This window comes from Pinus tabuliformis, chromosome 7 (assembly GCF_031772625.1).
Source record: "Pinus tabuliformis cultivar Carrire ecotype Pingquan chromosome 7, CPIR1, whole genome shotgun sequence".
NCBI classification, from domain to species: Eukaryota; Viridiplantae; Streptophyta; class Pinopsida; order Pinales; family Pinaceae; genus Pinus; species Pinus tabuliformis.
Window position 1 is genome coordinate 239,588,612 of NC_142293.1, and position 17,321 is coordinate 239,605,932.

Below are 17,321 nucleotides of genomic sequence, written 5' to 3' on the forward strand. Positions count from 1 at the left end.
TCATGAGAAATTAGTCAGTTACGACTACCTCTCATGGAAATGGTCATATGTGAATGACTTACTTAATGCAGCCGATGCAATGAGTGCTAAGTGAACTATTCAAAAATCATGAGAAATTAGTCAGTTACGACTACCTCTCATGGAAATGGTCATATGTGAATGACTTACTTAATGCAGTTGAATCCCAAAATGATATCTAATATAATGCACTGCGTAAACCCCCATACTTAAATTCAAAAAGAGTCAAGGGATCTCTACTTGAATGGTTCATGAGGCACAATACTTGCTAAGGTTTTGCAAATGGGGTAGCAAGCTAAGTGGGCTTGATTGTGGGGAAAACTCCACAGTTAAGCGCGCTTGAGCCAGAGGAGTTCTGGGATGGGTGACCTCCTGGGAAGTCCTGGTTACCGGGTGCAAGCCCCGGAAGTGATGATTGATGCTATGTGATTCATTTCACTAGTTTCAATCCCACTTCTTCACCCCTGTGAGCATCACCCGATGCAATGAGTGCTAAGTGAACTATTCAAAAATCATGAGAAATTAGTCAGTTGCGACTACCTCTCATGGAAATGGTCATATGTGAATGACTTACTTAACGCAGTTGAATCCCAAAATGATATCTAATATAATGCACTGCGTAAACCCCCATACTTAAATTCAAAAAGAGTCAAGGGATCTCTACTTGAATGGTTCATGAGGCACAATACTTGCTAAGGTTTTGCAAATGGGGTAGCAAGCTAAGTGGGCTTGATTGTGGGGAAAAGTCCATAGTTAAGCGCGCTTGAGCCAGAGGAGTTCTGGGATGGGTGACTGCGTAAACCCCCATACTTAAATTCAAAAAGAGTCAAGGGATCTCTACTTGAATGGTTCATGAGGCACAATACTTGCTAAGGTTTTGCAAATGGGGTAGCAAGCTAAGTGGGCTTGATTGTGGGGAAAACTCCACAGTTAAGCGCGCTTGAGCAAGAGGAGTTCTGGGATGGGTGACCTCCTGGGAAGTCCTGGTTACTGGGTGCAAGCCCCGAAAGTGATGATTGATGCTATGTGATTCATTTCACTAGTTTCAATCCCACTTCTTCACCCATGTGAGCATCACCTGATGCAATGAGTGCTAAGTGAACTATTTAAAAATCATGAGAAATTAGTCAGTTACGACTACCTCTCATGGAAATGGTCATATGTGAATGACTTACTTAACGCAGTTGAATCCCAAAATGATATCTAATATAATGCACTGCGTAAACCCCCATACTTAAATTCAAAAAGAGTCAAGGGATCTCTACTTGAATGGTTCATGATGCACAATACTTGCTAAGGTTTTGCAAATGGGGTAGCAAGCTAAGTGGGCTTGATTGTGGGGAAAACTCCACAGTTAAGCGCGCTTGAGCCAGAGGAGTTCTGGGATGGGTGACCTCCTGGGAAGTCCTGGTTACCGGGTGCAAGCCCCAAAAGTGATGATTGATGCTATGTGATTCATTTCACTAGTTTCAATCCCACTTCTTCACCCCTGTGAGCATCACCCGATGCAATGAGTGCTAAGTGAACTATTCAAAAATCATGAGAAATTAGTCAGTTACGACTACCTCTCATGGAAATGGTCATATGTGAATGACTTACTTAACGCAGTTGAATCCCAAAATGATATCTAATATAATGCACTGCGTAAACCCCCATACTTAAATTCAAAAAGAGTCAAGGGATCTCTACTTGAATGGTTCATGAGGCACAATACTTGCTAAGGTTTTGCAAATGGGGTAGCAAGCTAAGTGGGCTTGATTGTGGGGAAAACTCCACAGTTAAGCGCGCTTGAGCCAGAGGAGTTTTGGGATGGGTGACCTCCTGGGAAGTCCTGGTTACCGGGTGCAAGCCCCGGAAGTGATGATTGATGCTATGTGATTCATTTCACTAGTTTCAATCCCACTTCTTCACCCCTGTGAGCATCACCCGATGCAATGAGTGCTAAGTGAACTATTCAAAAATCGTGAGAAATTAGTCAGTTACGACTACCTCTCATGGAAATGGTCATATGTGAATGACTTACTTAACGCAGTTGAATCCCAAAATGATATCTAATATAATGCATTGCGTAAACCCCCATACTTAAATTCAAAAAGAGTCAAGGGATCTCTACTTGAATGGTTCATGAGGCACAATACTTGCTAAGGTTTTGCAAATGGGGTAGCAAGCTAAGTGGGCTTGATTGTGGGGAAAACTCCACAGTTAAGCGCGCTTGAACCAGAGGAGTTCTGGGATGGGTGACCTCCTGGGAAGTCCTGGTTACCGGGTGCAAGCCCCGGAAGTAATGATTGATGCTATGTGATTCATTTCACTAGTTTCAATCCCACTTCTTCACCCCTGTGAGCATCACCCGATGCAATGAGTGCTAAGTGAACTATTCAAAAATCATGCATTGCGTAAACCCCCATACTTAAATTCAAAAAGAGTCAAGGGATCTCTACTTGAATGGTTCATGAGGCACAATACTTGCTAAGGTTTTGCAAATGGGGTAGCAAGCTAAGTGGGCTTGATTGTGGGGAAAACTCCACAGTTAAGCGCGCTTGAACCAGAGGAGTTCTGGATGGGTGACCTCCTGGGAAGTCCTGGTTACCGGGTGCAAGCCCCGGAAGTGATGATTGATGCTATGTGATTCATTTCACTAGTTTCAATCCCACTTCTTCACCCCTGTGAGCATCACCCGATGCAATGAGTGCTAAGTGAACTATTCAAAAATCATGAGAAATTAGTCAGTTACAACTACCTCTCATACTTAAATTATAGGTTTCTTTGAAATTATTGCAAAGCTTTGTGCTAAAGTGCATCTGTTTGGAGAAATTCTTCTTAGCTTTGCTTTCTGCACATTCTTTCTGCAAATTGTGACAATCATTTGGTGAATAGCTGCAAATGATTTTCCTTCCAAATTCACTTTATGATCTGCTATGTAATGATTAATGAGATCAGGAATTTTACCAGGCATAGACTGAATGTAATACCTCAGATAGGCAACATTATGTGGATCACTAGCCTGATACAGAAGTTTCTACATAACACAAAAATACTCTTGCAAATAATCAATGTTGCATAACTTCTGGGAGAGAAATAGTTGTGAATGATGGGCTGAGTCTTCAGGGACTAATCCAACAAATTCATGTTTTAAAGCTTCAAACAGTGCTCTTAATGGATCAGTACTATGTTCAACTATTTGATCTTTCTCTTCTTCTGCGAGCCTTTCCCACCATTGCTTTAGTATGCCAGTAAAATACCATACAATTTGAGTGACTATATCAAACCATGGTGCTTTGGTTTCAGCTTTTCTCTGTAGTGCCCAAGCATGGACATTATGCAATACAGCAATCACTTCATTATAATCAAGGCAATCAATATTTACTAACAATGAATTTCCATAGCCTCTGGAAGCAGGATTGTCTAATCTTACAGATGTAGATTGTAGATTTTCAGTATATCTACTGAACGGGCTTGATGCTGATGCTTCATGTGCAGAGGTATCCCCAAAACCTCTTTTCCCTTTGTTAGAATAGAAAAAGGAATCACTTCTATCTCTTTTAGAACTTGGTTCACCTTGTGATTGTTCACTAGTTACTCCTGACATGGCCATTATCATAGGAGCAGATGATTGGCCATTTTGTTTCATTAAAGAACTAAGGCTGACATAGTTCTTTGGCAATCTTAGACTTTCAACAGAAGGAAGATCAGCTAGTCTATTCTTCATCAACTCTGTTTTTTCTCTAACTAGATTGATTCCTTTCTGGATTTTCTCATGTCTGACTTTATCTATATTCTCTACCCCCTTAAAAAAAAATATGATTCGATTCATCAGAACTGGAGGAGAATTTCAACTTTGAAATTGAAACATCTACTTCTCTATAATGAGGTGGAGAATCAGGAGTGGGGAATGCATCTTTAAGATGTTCCAAAGACTTGGAGATGATACCCATATTTGACTGAATATTATTTAACTTTTCTGTGTGTGCATCTTGGGTTCCCAATGTCTCAATATAACTAGTATGCATCTTGTTGATGTGTTCTTTAATTTCTAAAACATCTCGGGCTATATCATCAATATTCTGAAGCATACAAACTATTTGGTAGTTTGTATAATTATGCATCTTTTCATTTTCGTTCTGATCTGGATCAGAAGTTGCTCTCATAGATAACCATTGGAAATCTGCTTTATTTGTTCCATTGCTAAATGTCCTTCTAGAATTTCCAGATTCTAAATATCTTTCTGGTATTTTTGCAGTGACTTCTGACTGAGCTCTAGGAAGTGAGAAACTTTTAATATTAGGTATAAAGACTTCAGAGCTAGGGGAATCATCAATCTGGAATGTAGAAGATGAAGATGGAACGCAAAACTGACAATCATCAGGTTTATGAGAGGTAGACTTTCTATGATCCTCTCTTGGAGCAGAATGTCTTGATGATAAAATTCTGGGAACAGAGGGTATATGTGAATTCCTACCACCCAAAATTGTAGATCTAGGGAAGGATGACATAGATCTAGTAAGTGAAGGAGTGGTAAATTTAAGACCAGAGGATCCGTCAGGATGTTGGATGAGAGACAATTGCGGAGGAACTTTAGATGTTTGCAGTTGAGGATATTTCTGTGAAAGTGGAAAATAAGTACTATTCCATTCATCTGGAAGAGTACACTCTGCAAAACCAATCTGTAAGGGAGCAGTGTTACCAGGGCCAACAATAACACCTTCTTTTAAAGCTCTACCAGCTAACTTTGGATTGAGAGGAGGCATGGAGGTAGAGAAAAATCTCAGGCATATAGAAGCATGGAGCTGAGCAATCTGTGACTGTGGGGCTTCACGTCCTTCACGACTTCTAATGCTTAGCATTCAACAACCCTGACTACACTAGCCAAAGGCATTTCAAACATTAGTTGTTGGGTGGATATGGCAATCTCATGCTTTTTCTACAACCTTTTTCAAACTTTGCAAGCTTCCATCAAGAATTCACCCATCGATATTTCCATTACTCCATAGGAACCCATAAATTTCTCGCTAAGAAGTTAAATATTTTGTGTTCTTCCTGAAGCTAGAAGCTAGCTAGGCCCATAGCCTCCCTCGAACCACAAGTTCGTTCACTTGGGTTTCTCTCCACCATTGTTGCCACCCAACTAGAAAGGGAAACTAAGTTGTTGGCTCGCCCTCTTAGCCAGGGGAGTCGCCAAAAAGAAAACATTTTTTTTTGCACAGATAGATCTACAAAAAATGAACATACACACATTCATGAGCATCAAACAAAACTAGTAAATTAAATCACCCAATATTTTACAATACAAAACTACTGCAAGTAAAACCATTGTTGCACATAACAAGAGATTGTTGTAAATAACAAGAACAAGTTTTAAATAAACACATATAAGGTTGGAATCTAGATCCCCTTTCCATTAACAAAAGTGATATTTACATCATAGGTAACCCTCCCTGCCATGGCGGTAGGGAGGTTACACAACCTCTCCAAACTTCTCACACCCTCTTCAAAACACCTACACGATCCTCTAGACACTAAGAGATGGACTCTTTAACTAGAAAAATACTGGCTCAAATCAATTAAGCCCCTCTACATAATCCCTAATCCTAGAATCATGAGAGGAATATTTTTATATTTTCCTGAAAATATTCCTAACATATTTCCCCTTCATTAACATTACATCATATATAATCTTAGTTTCATTACATTTCATATCGCTTCATAGTTACATTAAAGTTTCATAATTAATCTTCTAACTAACGCTTGGGCTTCAACATGCACTTGGGGATTCAGTGGACTTGATTCCACATGTGACACTGAAATTTTTAGATTCAATTATTATCATGGCTCTCTACGTTCCATTTTTGCTACAAAGAGGATTAATTGAGCTATTGGAGTGATGTTTAGAACTTCTTTGCAGCGTAGAATATTTTTCCTATTGTTTCCGCCCTCTCTTTTATGCAAGCTAGTTAACTAGGATTTGACTTATCCTCAATTCATTCCTTATGTTGCACTCTTCCATTACTCATCATGTTTCTTTGTTGCTTCTCAAAGGGTAACATGTTCTTGTCTCCATCTCTTCTCTTTTTCCACTCCCGAAGCGATAAGCTTCTTTATGGTAATTTCCAGTAGTTAAATGCTTTCTAGTCTCAGGGCAACAACAATGCCACAACATAGAGCATGTTGTTGTTGAGGGGATGCTTACTACGACAATAGAGGAGTCTATGCTCGTAAACAAACAAAATTATTTGTCTACCATTCTCATGCGTAGACTTTTCAATGCATTCAAGAGGAACTCAATGAAGCGGAATGAGATATCACAGGCGAGAGAGGGTGTTTTTCAAACACATATATCATGGGCAGGGTGGCCTCTTAGATACTTGAAATGGGTCATACAAGAGTAGGCACAACTAGTACATGCATAGAAAAAAATTATACTGATATATGAAGACTTTGTTGGCGAGATTGTTGTTAGATAGAAATGAGACTGAGGAGGAAATTTTGTTAATGTTGGATGAAGTCTAACTTTATATGAAGACCTTGGATCATTGTTTGCAAATTATTGAGGATTTTTTGGGCCTCCCACTAGACCTAGGAAGCTCTCATTAGCATGGGAAGGATCCAATTGAGGTGGAGCCTTTAGACTCATCCTAGCCCCATGTTACATAACTTTTGTTTCAATTTGTGTTCTTGGTTTTATTATTTTTTGTTTATTATGGGTAGTTGGTTAGAAAACATCTAGTTGTGAATCAAAACTTTTTCTATTTTGGACCCTTCATTTTGATTACCAAATTCCGACATTTAGAAGTTTAAGGTTTTGTCACTAGTTTGGTTTCTGAGTGACAAACCAAAACAAATGAAGACCATTAAACTTCTAATGTTTTAATCGATCAATACAATCTTAATTGCATTAAAAAAAAGGTTAAATTTTATACCACTTATCGTGAAAATTTTATAATTATATTAAAGTAGAAGCAATCTCTTTAAATTGTTTTCTTTTCAATTGAGTTTATGTGGCACTTCTTTTCTTTTATTTTTTTGGTTTTTTTTTTATTTTAAAGTTGGGTAACCTTTATATTACTTTGCATTGGGGAAAACAAAGAATTTTTTCTATGACTACCGCTAGGGAAACCACGCTGTAGCATAGTAGCATAACTTTTGTCCACATAACTTGTCTAAACTTAATCACAAAACTAGAGAGATAATAGAGTCTAAAATAGTTTAAAGACCTAATCGTAAGTTTAATACCTATGTATCCTATGATTGCAGCCTCACTTCCACTAGTGTGTATAACAAAAAACAAGATTTTGGCTAGCGTCGATACTTTGTTGATGAGCTTCCTTGTCTATTTTTTCATTTCATCCTTTCATAGTAAATTTTTCTGCTATGTCTCCAAACATTCTACCAACACTTTTTCCATAATTGACTTTTCTAGTATATGTTGAAGGTCTACATGTATCTGGTTTTCCAAATTCTAGTGTTTCTTGTGCCTAGAACCCACCCTCTAACCTCCTCCTCAACCTTTGCATCAAATATAAACCATTTTTCTATTCAAGCTTTACATTCTGCATTTTGGATCTCTTTTCTAATTTCGGAGGGGTTAATTTCACATAGATTGAAGCGAAATGCTATATTAAGTATTGGGATCTAGAACTAAAAGGATGGCAAGGGCCCCTTCTTCCCCTACAACCCTCTAAACTAGCTAGGTGCACCATAATTACAAAGGGAATAAGAGGACTTGAAAGACCGGGGATAGATAGGCTATAGATGAAGGGAATAACATGATCAATTCCTGATAGAACCTAAGGATATAATAAAACAATAAGGGAGACTTGAAGAGGAGACAAGGTGCCTGGTTGGCCAAGAAAACCAAGCCAAAGGGTCAAGGTGAAACAGTCAACTTGAAACCAAAATTTAATGTGATTCTTCCCTTTGAAAATAGAACAAATAGACAAAACCCTTCAGAGGTTCCTTTCCTTCTAAGAATACCCAACAACGAGCACAAGCAACATAATATAAACACAAAACCAATAAAACCAAGGTGACATGCTAGAGTAAAATACAAAACTAGGATGACACACCAAAGTAAAATATGAATTCCAAAAAAAATAATAATAATAATAATAATAAATAATAAAAAAAAAATATTGACCTCTAGATAAGAACCAAAAGGAGAGGTTGGAAAAAGATTGAATGTGACCCAACTTAGAGCATGTTGCTTCCCTCCAAAACTTGAAGTTGAAACCCTAGTTGATGAAGGTGCTAGAGCCTCCCTACAAAACCTTAAGGAAACTTGCTTGATGTTGGTTCAAACCCTATGAATTTACCTTCTGAGGACCAGTATTTTTCTACTAATAAGGAAGAGAATGTTTTTCCAAGCTGTTAAAAAGCTTGAGAGATAGAAAATCTATCTAAAACACTTACTCAAAGTGCAATTGAACCGATAAACATATAATTTCCTTACTAGGTACCATCAGAAAATATCCATTCCCTTAACTTGCGGCCCTCACCTCTCTATGAAAGTGTCCTTGTCAGGATTACCTCATGTGCAATGATGATCCACAAATGGAAAGGTCATCGATTGATTCGTCTAGACAAAACCTGGTGTCATTATGTGACCTCCCTCGTGTACATGAATGCATGTTAATTGTGATCACCAAGTGGGAGGAGATATGATCCTCCACCTCCCATTACCATCACCTCACTTGATTTATGTTTGTCCCTTCATTAATGATAACCTGCAGTGGAGTGTTTTATGGCTATTTTTAAAAATAACTAGTATAGATCAAACTTAATCACAGACCTTGAAATGTAAACCTTTTTAGAGTGCATAACTTGAAAAAAAGTTTCACTTTAACATATTTAATCCCTTTCAATGGTTGATAAATTTGTGGTTATTATATATATGTAATAATAATAATAATAATCCAATTTTAAGGTCACTGCCAAGCCAAACACCAAATTGGTGTATGAGACCCCCTTCTGTGTGGGACAAGGGACCCACCTCTGCACAATGATTTGACAGCTAAGTCTACAAAGGCATACATACTTGACCCCCCTCTGGTTTTGAACCTGTGACCTCTTAGGAGGAAACACATGCTCTTAACCATTAGGCTCGTCATTTTTTAAATTATATTTTAGAACGCATTAATAGATACAATGTCTTGAAAGTCCCCTTGGGCACTTGGATTTATAGACTACTTAAATTTGTAATTCCAACAAATCTTTGCTAGATTTTAACAAAATTGACCGAAAAATATAGCCAAAATATAAAATAGTGAGATTACTTGAAATGTTTAAAAATATTTTAAGCATAAAAAATTATTTATTTTTATTGCTTTATATAATGCAAACATATATGCATAGTTGACATTGAAATATTTTACTTAATATGAGCATTGAAATATTTTACTTATGGACCACAATGCTTATATTAAAATGTTATATTTGATTTAAGTTATTAATATATTTTGAAAAACACATCAATATTATTTAATATTGTATAATGAGATATTTTATTTATGATTCAAAATGAATAATTTTGTTATTCAATATTTTTTAAATGCTACATATCAATTTAATGAATTACACATCTCCTTCTTTTTTAAAAATCGTTGAATTATTTTACTTTTAATTACTTCTTTCCTTTGGGCATTGAAATACACACACACACATATTCTCTCTTTATATATGAAGTTCATATTGAAATATATAAGTTAATATGGACGTTCAAATAGTTTATTTAAGTCTTTGAAATATTTATAAAGTGAATATAAAAGTTTGTTTTATTATTTTATTTGTCTAAAGTTGATATAAAATTTTGTTACTTAAGATAGACATCGAAATATTTTATTTATGGTCTTGAGAGTGAAAACAAAATATTTTTACCTAATCTCCTTCATATTGGGTTGTACTATTAACAATGAATCGAGCAAGTGGAGTGAGATTGGGAATATTCATGTTTTATAATGCTTTTAATTAAAATTAATCAAATATGTATATTCATTTCTATCGGCTATTAATTAAAACTAACAAAATATGTATATTCATTGCTATTTTTATTATAGTCGATATAGTGTTTTAATTTAAAGTATATTTTATTTTTATTTTTAAAACGAACACATGTCAACTCCATGTTGAGCACAGATGGAATCACCCATCGCCCTCACATTGGGTTGTAGAATGCACCTCTCAGCACAACAAGAAAAATATTTAAAGTAGTTATGAGGTCATATAAATTAAGATCTTGATGAACTACACAAATAATGAAATGTTGAATCGAAAATTATGATATTAAGTCCAAATAGAAATTAAATAAAAAGAGTTGAAAATAAGTTTCATAAGATCGCTCTTAACCACATTTATAAAGGATATAGCACAAAAGCATCTTTTCTTTTTATTTTTAAGGAAACTGGAAGATATTCATACTAGCAAAATTTTCATTGAGAAGATGCAACTAAGATACATAACTCTTGGAAACCACCAAAAGGTTGCAGTTCCTAACTAGGGATACTACAAAAATTCTTAGAAGTATAGATAGAAAGAAGTATAAAAGTTCCAACGGGAAACCAATTGCTTATTCCTTGTAAAATATGCCTAGAATGAAAATTATGAAACACTTTGTACAAAAAATCTAGGAGGAAATGAAGATCTCTAATCTGAGTTGTTGGGCTACATGTTCCCTAGAGTTGGATCTTTTAATTCATGGATGAGAGGGTTCGTTGTATTAGTTGATCTCATTTATGAATGTGTTGGAGGGGAACTGCATTGCATGCTAATAAATTGGTGTTTCTCAAAAGTCCTTGTATTGAATTCAAAGGGCACCAAATTCATCCTAAGTTGGATACATTGATGATGTTGGACTAAAATGTCTGAAGAAGTTTCCACCTACACCACCATATTAGAGAAGTGGAAATAAAGATAAAGGGAGGAATGAAGCTCCTTAATTTCTCTCTGGAGTTGATGAAGGGTAGACCTTAGGTTTGATAGCTTGTGGTCTGTCATAGGCCCATTAAGGGTAGAATGAAACCAAGCCAACAAATCAAAGGACCTAGAACAGAGGATGGGAAAAGCGAGCTAGTGGAGGGTTGGGCATGAAACTAACTCATTATTGAAGGTTGGTCAAATTCTAAGTATCAATTCAGGTCTTAACTATAAATACCATCACCAAGGAATCCTATAATCTCCAATGATGATGTGAAGGAAGTAGAAGATCCATTAGTGCAAGGGAAATCCCATCTCAATGCTGAAATGTGTGGAATCGATTTAATGAGGCCTAGGGTGTGAAAAAATAATAGTTGAGAAAAATGGGTGTCATAAGTTTTCATGATGAGTGATGAATTAAGGGCACGTGGATTTTGAAAGGGTGTTGAGTAATAGGAGGGGGAGGGGCATCATGGTACTGGGAAGGTGGAATTGTGACCATTGATTATGAGACCCTCCATTTTGCCTTGAAGGGATAGATCAACTTGTTGATCAATGAGAAAATTATTGATATAAAGGACATGGAATAAGGATACATGAGGGAATTGGGGAAGGGATGAATTTATGAGATGAAAAATTGAACAAAATCTAGCCTTACCAGGGAGAGTGCCCTGACAAGGGTGTTGAATTGTGTTTCTAAAGTCTCCAACATAATCTGTTTGTGAATATTGAGTGATGAAACATATTTTAATCATAGGAACAATGCATAGGCTTTGAATTAGTTCTTAGAGGCTATACCTAGGTTTTAGAAGAATGATAGATTTATATTTCCTCTTGGGTCAGAAAGCACCCCTCTCGCACTTGCCTCTCCGACAACACAAACACATATTAACTTTCAAAGAAACTTTATTAATGTATGAAGGTTTCCTTTGTAAACAAAAATTTAGAAGAGGGTCACAAATTTCAATTTATTATATATATATATATATATATATATATATATATATATATATATTTGAAAACTAAATTATAATACTCTTATGTTTTGATTATACTTTTTTGTTTAATTTTATTTTGAGTGTTTAGATTATAAAATTTTAGTTTTTTTTTTTTTTTTTTTTTTTGAAAAAATAGTTAACTAAAATTTAAAATAAATATTCTTTATAAAACTTAAAATAAAATTTAATACTAAATAAATAAATTTTATTTATTTAATTTTCAAAATCATTTTCAAGCTAGATTACCAAATATATGCCTCAAGGTGGAGTATAGAACTAGAAGTTTCCAATATTTCATAAGGAAAATCATTTTTGTGCATTGAATTACCATGAATGAGACTTGCAAAGTCAGATGGGAATATGAAGGGAGCCACCTCACATCACCCTTCCCTAATCTCATCTAGTTGTTGATCACTAATGTTCGCATGTTGATTGTAGTTCCAATTAATATCCACTAACAATTTGATCAATGGGATTAAGCAAAAGTGTAGATCTCCATTTTTATTTAGCATTCATAGGCTTAGGAAGAAGTAATATTTACCCAATGATCCACCTCCCCATTCAATTCCCTCTTGACGAGGTAAAACAAGACCTTGTTGGATTGAGATAGAACTCGTTGATTCAAGAGAATAAATTTAACTTGTTCGCCCTAGACTAGATAGTTTGATCATTTCTTTATTCATAAAATTCCAAGCAACATGTATGGGTCATATTTTAGCCTAAAGAACATATAAACAAATGAGTAATTCTTCTTCCTACACATCTTTAGAGTAAGGGAGCTTTCTTGGATTAAGGATTATTGGGCATGAATGTGTGGTAGGGGACCTTTGTGCACAAATATCACATATCCTGATCCGACACAAGAGAATTTTGAAAGGTTTGATTTGGGGTTATTTAACCAAAAGTTTATGAGAGGTGGAGGATAACTCCCATTGTACATACAAGGAACAAAAAATGAGGTGGTATTTAGTTTTGGCTTGCACCTCCTACCTGCATAACCCTAAACTGCTTTTTCACCTCACAAGAGAATTTAACCCTCATAACTCCCTCTCTCGTCTTCCTTTTCCTTTTTATGCACTACAAAGTTGGCTCTCCACTTGACATGGACATACCCATTCTCCAAGGCATTTGTAGCCTCACCTAAGTGTTATCTCTTGGGCAATTTTTAGTGAAGGTGATAACATTAAAGCTATGACTCTTCAAAAAACAATTCATCAGCTCTTTAGAAATCAATAAATCCTCCCCAACGATTTCAAAGATCCTTCTTCAAGATAATTGGTGCATTCATGATGGGGTTCATCCCGTAATAAAGGATTAGGGGTTTATTGTCCTAGGAGCGTAATGTCGGGTAGATAGGGAGGTACCCAAGGAGAATAGCAATAGATATATGGTTATGTATTGATATGTATAGAAGCCATTTCTAGTAAATAAGGCCCATGTAGTAGTGTGAAAGTAATAAATGTAAGAAGGTTTACTAGAAGGTTCCACTTGCTAGAATGTTACTAGGAGGCAACTATTACTATAGATCAACAACGTAATGGGGTATGATGAAGTATGTTGTAATTGTAACAAGCTTTGTTTGTGGAGTGGTTTCCTTCTTGGAATAATAGATAGTGTTGCCCTACTTCAAGGGTTTTATATACAATTATTGTGTTTATTATTTTGGTTACCTATAGTGTTGATTTGTTATTCTTGATTTAATTTTTATTACATATTTTCTAATATATTGAGTTACATAACATTTGGCATCATTGTTATTTCTTGGGCCAAAAGGGGAATTTTATTTTATTTATTTATTTGTTTTATTTTTTGGACCATTTTTTGTAGATTTTTAAAGGAAAAATAGAAAATAATAACGTTGTTTATGAACTTTCAGTGTAGAATTTGCAAAAAATAGTTAGATATTTGATATTCTCTTAGAAAGAAACCAATTAAAAAAATTGTTTGAAATAAAGTCTTGGGAGCAGGGATCAAAATTGAACACGTCAGAGCCCTTCAAAGGGTCTCTGGCACGTCAGAGAAGTAGGGAGAAAATTTTACCAGTCAAAAAAAATTTAAAAATTGATTTTTGTCATTTAAAAAAAAAAATGGAATAATATCTTAAAATTTTTTAAGAAGTGTTGTCAAATTGTCAACCTTTTTTTTAAATTTCATTTTTTCTGAAATTAGAATTTTAGGAATGTTGAATTTGTAAATTTCTTTTCATGTTAAAACTTAAATCCCATTTCAGAAACTCCCATTTCAAAAACAACAGTTTCCTTTTGAGTTGTTTTTTCTAATTGTGCATATGATGCAAGTTCTTATTAATTATTATGTCACAATTACCTTTTGATACCATTACATTTGGCAGTTTCTGAGTTGCTCCCATTTCAAAAACAACAGTTTCTTTTTGAGTTGTTTTTTCTAATTGTGCATATGATGGAAGTTCTTATTAATTATTATGTCACAATTACCCTTTGATACCATTACATTTGGTAGTTTCAATTGAGAGCGACTAGATGTCAATATGGGCCATGTATTAGGTCTGTAATTTCACTGGGTTGTGCCTGAACGCTGCCCAAAGCAAGGTTTGACGACGATTTAAACTGGAGAGGAGCATAGATTCATCATTCAGCAAACGCCTATCAAGCAAGGTTTAAGCACAATTTATGCTTGGAGAGGAGCGCATTCAACAGGGTTCCTAACATACTGGATTTGATTTGTTTGCGGATTCCCAATTCCTGGTATGTTTTCTTATTAAAAAAGGAGATACCAAAAACATATACACCTTTGTACACTCTTTTGTTGAATCCTAAACCTGTTTAGAATTTTATTGAATTTTTTCATTCACGCAATAAACTTAAATTTGATTGAGCTACTTGTATATTGGCTTGAACGTTCTGGTCACAAACATTTCCTATAAAATTAATCCTTATCTGAACTGGAGCAGGAATACAGGTCTCCTGTTTATCCATTAATGGTAAATGCATCCGATATATTAGTTGTGGCTCATATTAGACCTGCCTTATACAAAACATCCATGGGGTTGTTGTTCCACCATTCCCCTGTGAAAAAATAAAAAGAAATTTGAAAATAATTTACTGTTGTCAATTGAATTGCTCTTTTTTTTTATGCTTTTCATTATAGAAGTGCGACCTGAATATGTGCCCTTCTAAATGAAATTAAGACCTGCCCTTCAAATTTGATCACTGCTTGGGAGTGGAGATATCACTACTTTAAGATCAATGATTTTAGGCTTTTTCTAGGGATGACCACCCAATTTTCATATCATTTATCTTTTGCTAGATTGCTTAGATTTTGTGAAACCAATGCTAATAGATGTAGATTTACCATGGAATTTCATAATTATAGTCATAATAGAAAATCATAGAAGTATGGTTGCAATTATGCCCATTTTAATTTAGTTTCCTCAAGGATCTCCATTCAAAAGTAAGTGATTAAACCCCTAGTTTTATTTTTGAGGTTTCATAGTAGGTTGTTTTTTACTAGAAAAGAGGATGGTCATAATATTGAAGAATCCATAAAGTCCTCGAAGTTTTCAGGGAAAAAGAATCGAAGAGTTTTATTTCACTATGGTTTCCAATGCTGCCATATGGAGGGGACAATTGGACTTTCCCAAGATGATGACACTTTCTGATGAAGCATATGAAAAAAAAAAATAAGACAAGTGGTCTCATGGCAAGAGTAAGGACAAAGAAAGCACCAATGGTTTATTTTCATATGGCAACTCAATATTATAGGTTCACAAATGTATTTACAAAGAAAAGGTCATTATTTCCATTAACCCTTGTTGCTCAGATAATTTCTTTAATGTCCATTTGGCTAAACAATTGCAAGTTCTACAACACATATTCAAAGCATACAAGTTGAGGGTGAGACTATTAAAATTTTTTAAGTTTTGAAGCCCACTATTGATAAAGATATGTTACATTTTGATCTTCATGCCATTGATATGAATGATGTGGGTATTATACTTTCATATCCTTGGATGAAATCAACTAGTAGAATGGATATTAATGTACAAAAGAAGTTAATAAAGCTTTGGTATAAGAAAAATAAAATAACTTTGCAAGACACATATTTTAGTAAACAAGAAAGGCCCTAGGGGCCCCATGAAGAAGAGACTATATAATAACATGAAGAGAAGCCCTTTGTTGAAAAGCTAATGAGGTAAATGACTCAAATGAACACCATGTTGAATCTAAGCTAAGAAACCCAAATCTAAGGTTGATGTATATCATCACCCACATTGGCTAGAAAAACTAAGTCATTAAGGCAAGGGTGTGAGCATTAACAAACTTAGTATGAATCAAAACATGCCACTAAAAAGGAAACTGCTTGAGAACCACATGGAGACACAATAACAATGCATGGAGATATCATAATAACACAACAACGAGTAATTAGATTAGATATCAAGGTGGCAAGGAAGCAGTTGGAATGCCTATTCACATTTCACTAACATGGATGGATGATTGTGCTTGTTATTAGCTAACTACATTACTTAGCCAATCAAATTGTATGGTTTCCTCCCATGTTCAAGGATGAAACATGCGAAGAGGGATGGGAAATAATATATGTAGGGGAGTAATATGGGGTACCTAGGGAGGTACTTGATGAGAATAATAATTAGTTAGATGGTCATGTATCACTATGTATGGAAACCATTTCTAGTAAATACGACGCATGTAGTAATGTGAAAGCAATAAATGTAAGAAGCCTTACTCGAAGGTTCCATTCACTTAAATGTTCCTTTTCTAGAATGTTCTTAGGAGGTAGATAGTTTTATTAATAAGTAGAAGCATTGTAATGAAGGTATGGTGAAGAGTATTGTAATTGTAGTAAGAAATCATTGTTCATGGAGTGCACTCCTTCCTTTAATAATAATACATGGCGTTACCCTACCACAGGGGTTTTATCTACATTATTGTGTTAATTCTTGCATATGAATGATTTGGTTTCTTGTTAAAGTTAGAGATTTCTCTTTTAAATTATATTTTTAGATCTATTGAGTACATAACATACATGCCCATTCTTTTAGGCATCGATAGCCTCACCCAAGCATTATCTCTTAGCTTGATTCTAACAAAGGTGACAACATTAAAGATATGACTATTAAACAATCAATTCATTAACTCTTTAGCAATCAAGAAACCCTCTCCAACAATTTTAGGGATCTTTCTTCTAGGTAATTGGTGCATTCATGTTTGGGTTCATCCTCGAATAAATTTTTTGGGGTGTAGTGTCCTATTTGGGGGTTATTATCCCCAAGGATTTACAATCACCAACTCAGATAATATATACAACTAGATTTTCTCCTCCATGGAGCATGCAAGCTACTAGTACTATGTGCAAGAAGAAGTAAAGGTTTTCCTCTTTGCAAGGGCCTTCAATGCTATG

At 35.2% G+C, this 17,321-nt stretch overlaps 1 pseudogene; it reads right to left on the bottom strand.

Moving 5' to 3' along the window:
• The window catches only part of LOC149246746 (chloroplast sensor kinase, chloroplastic pseudogene), a 40,312-nt pseudogene that overhangs the window by 22,524 nt on the left and 467 nt on the right, over positions 1-17,321 (bottom strand).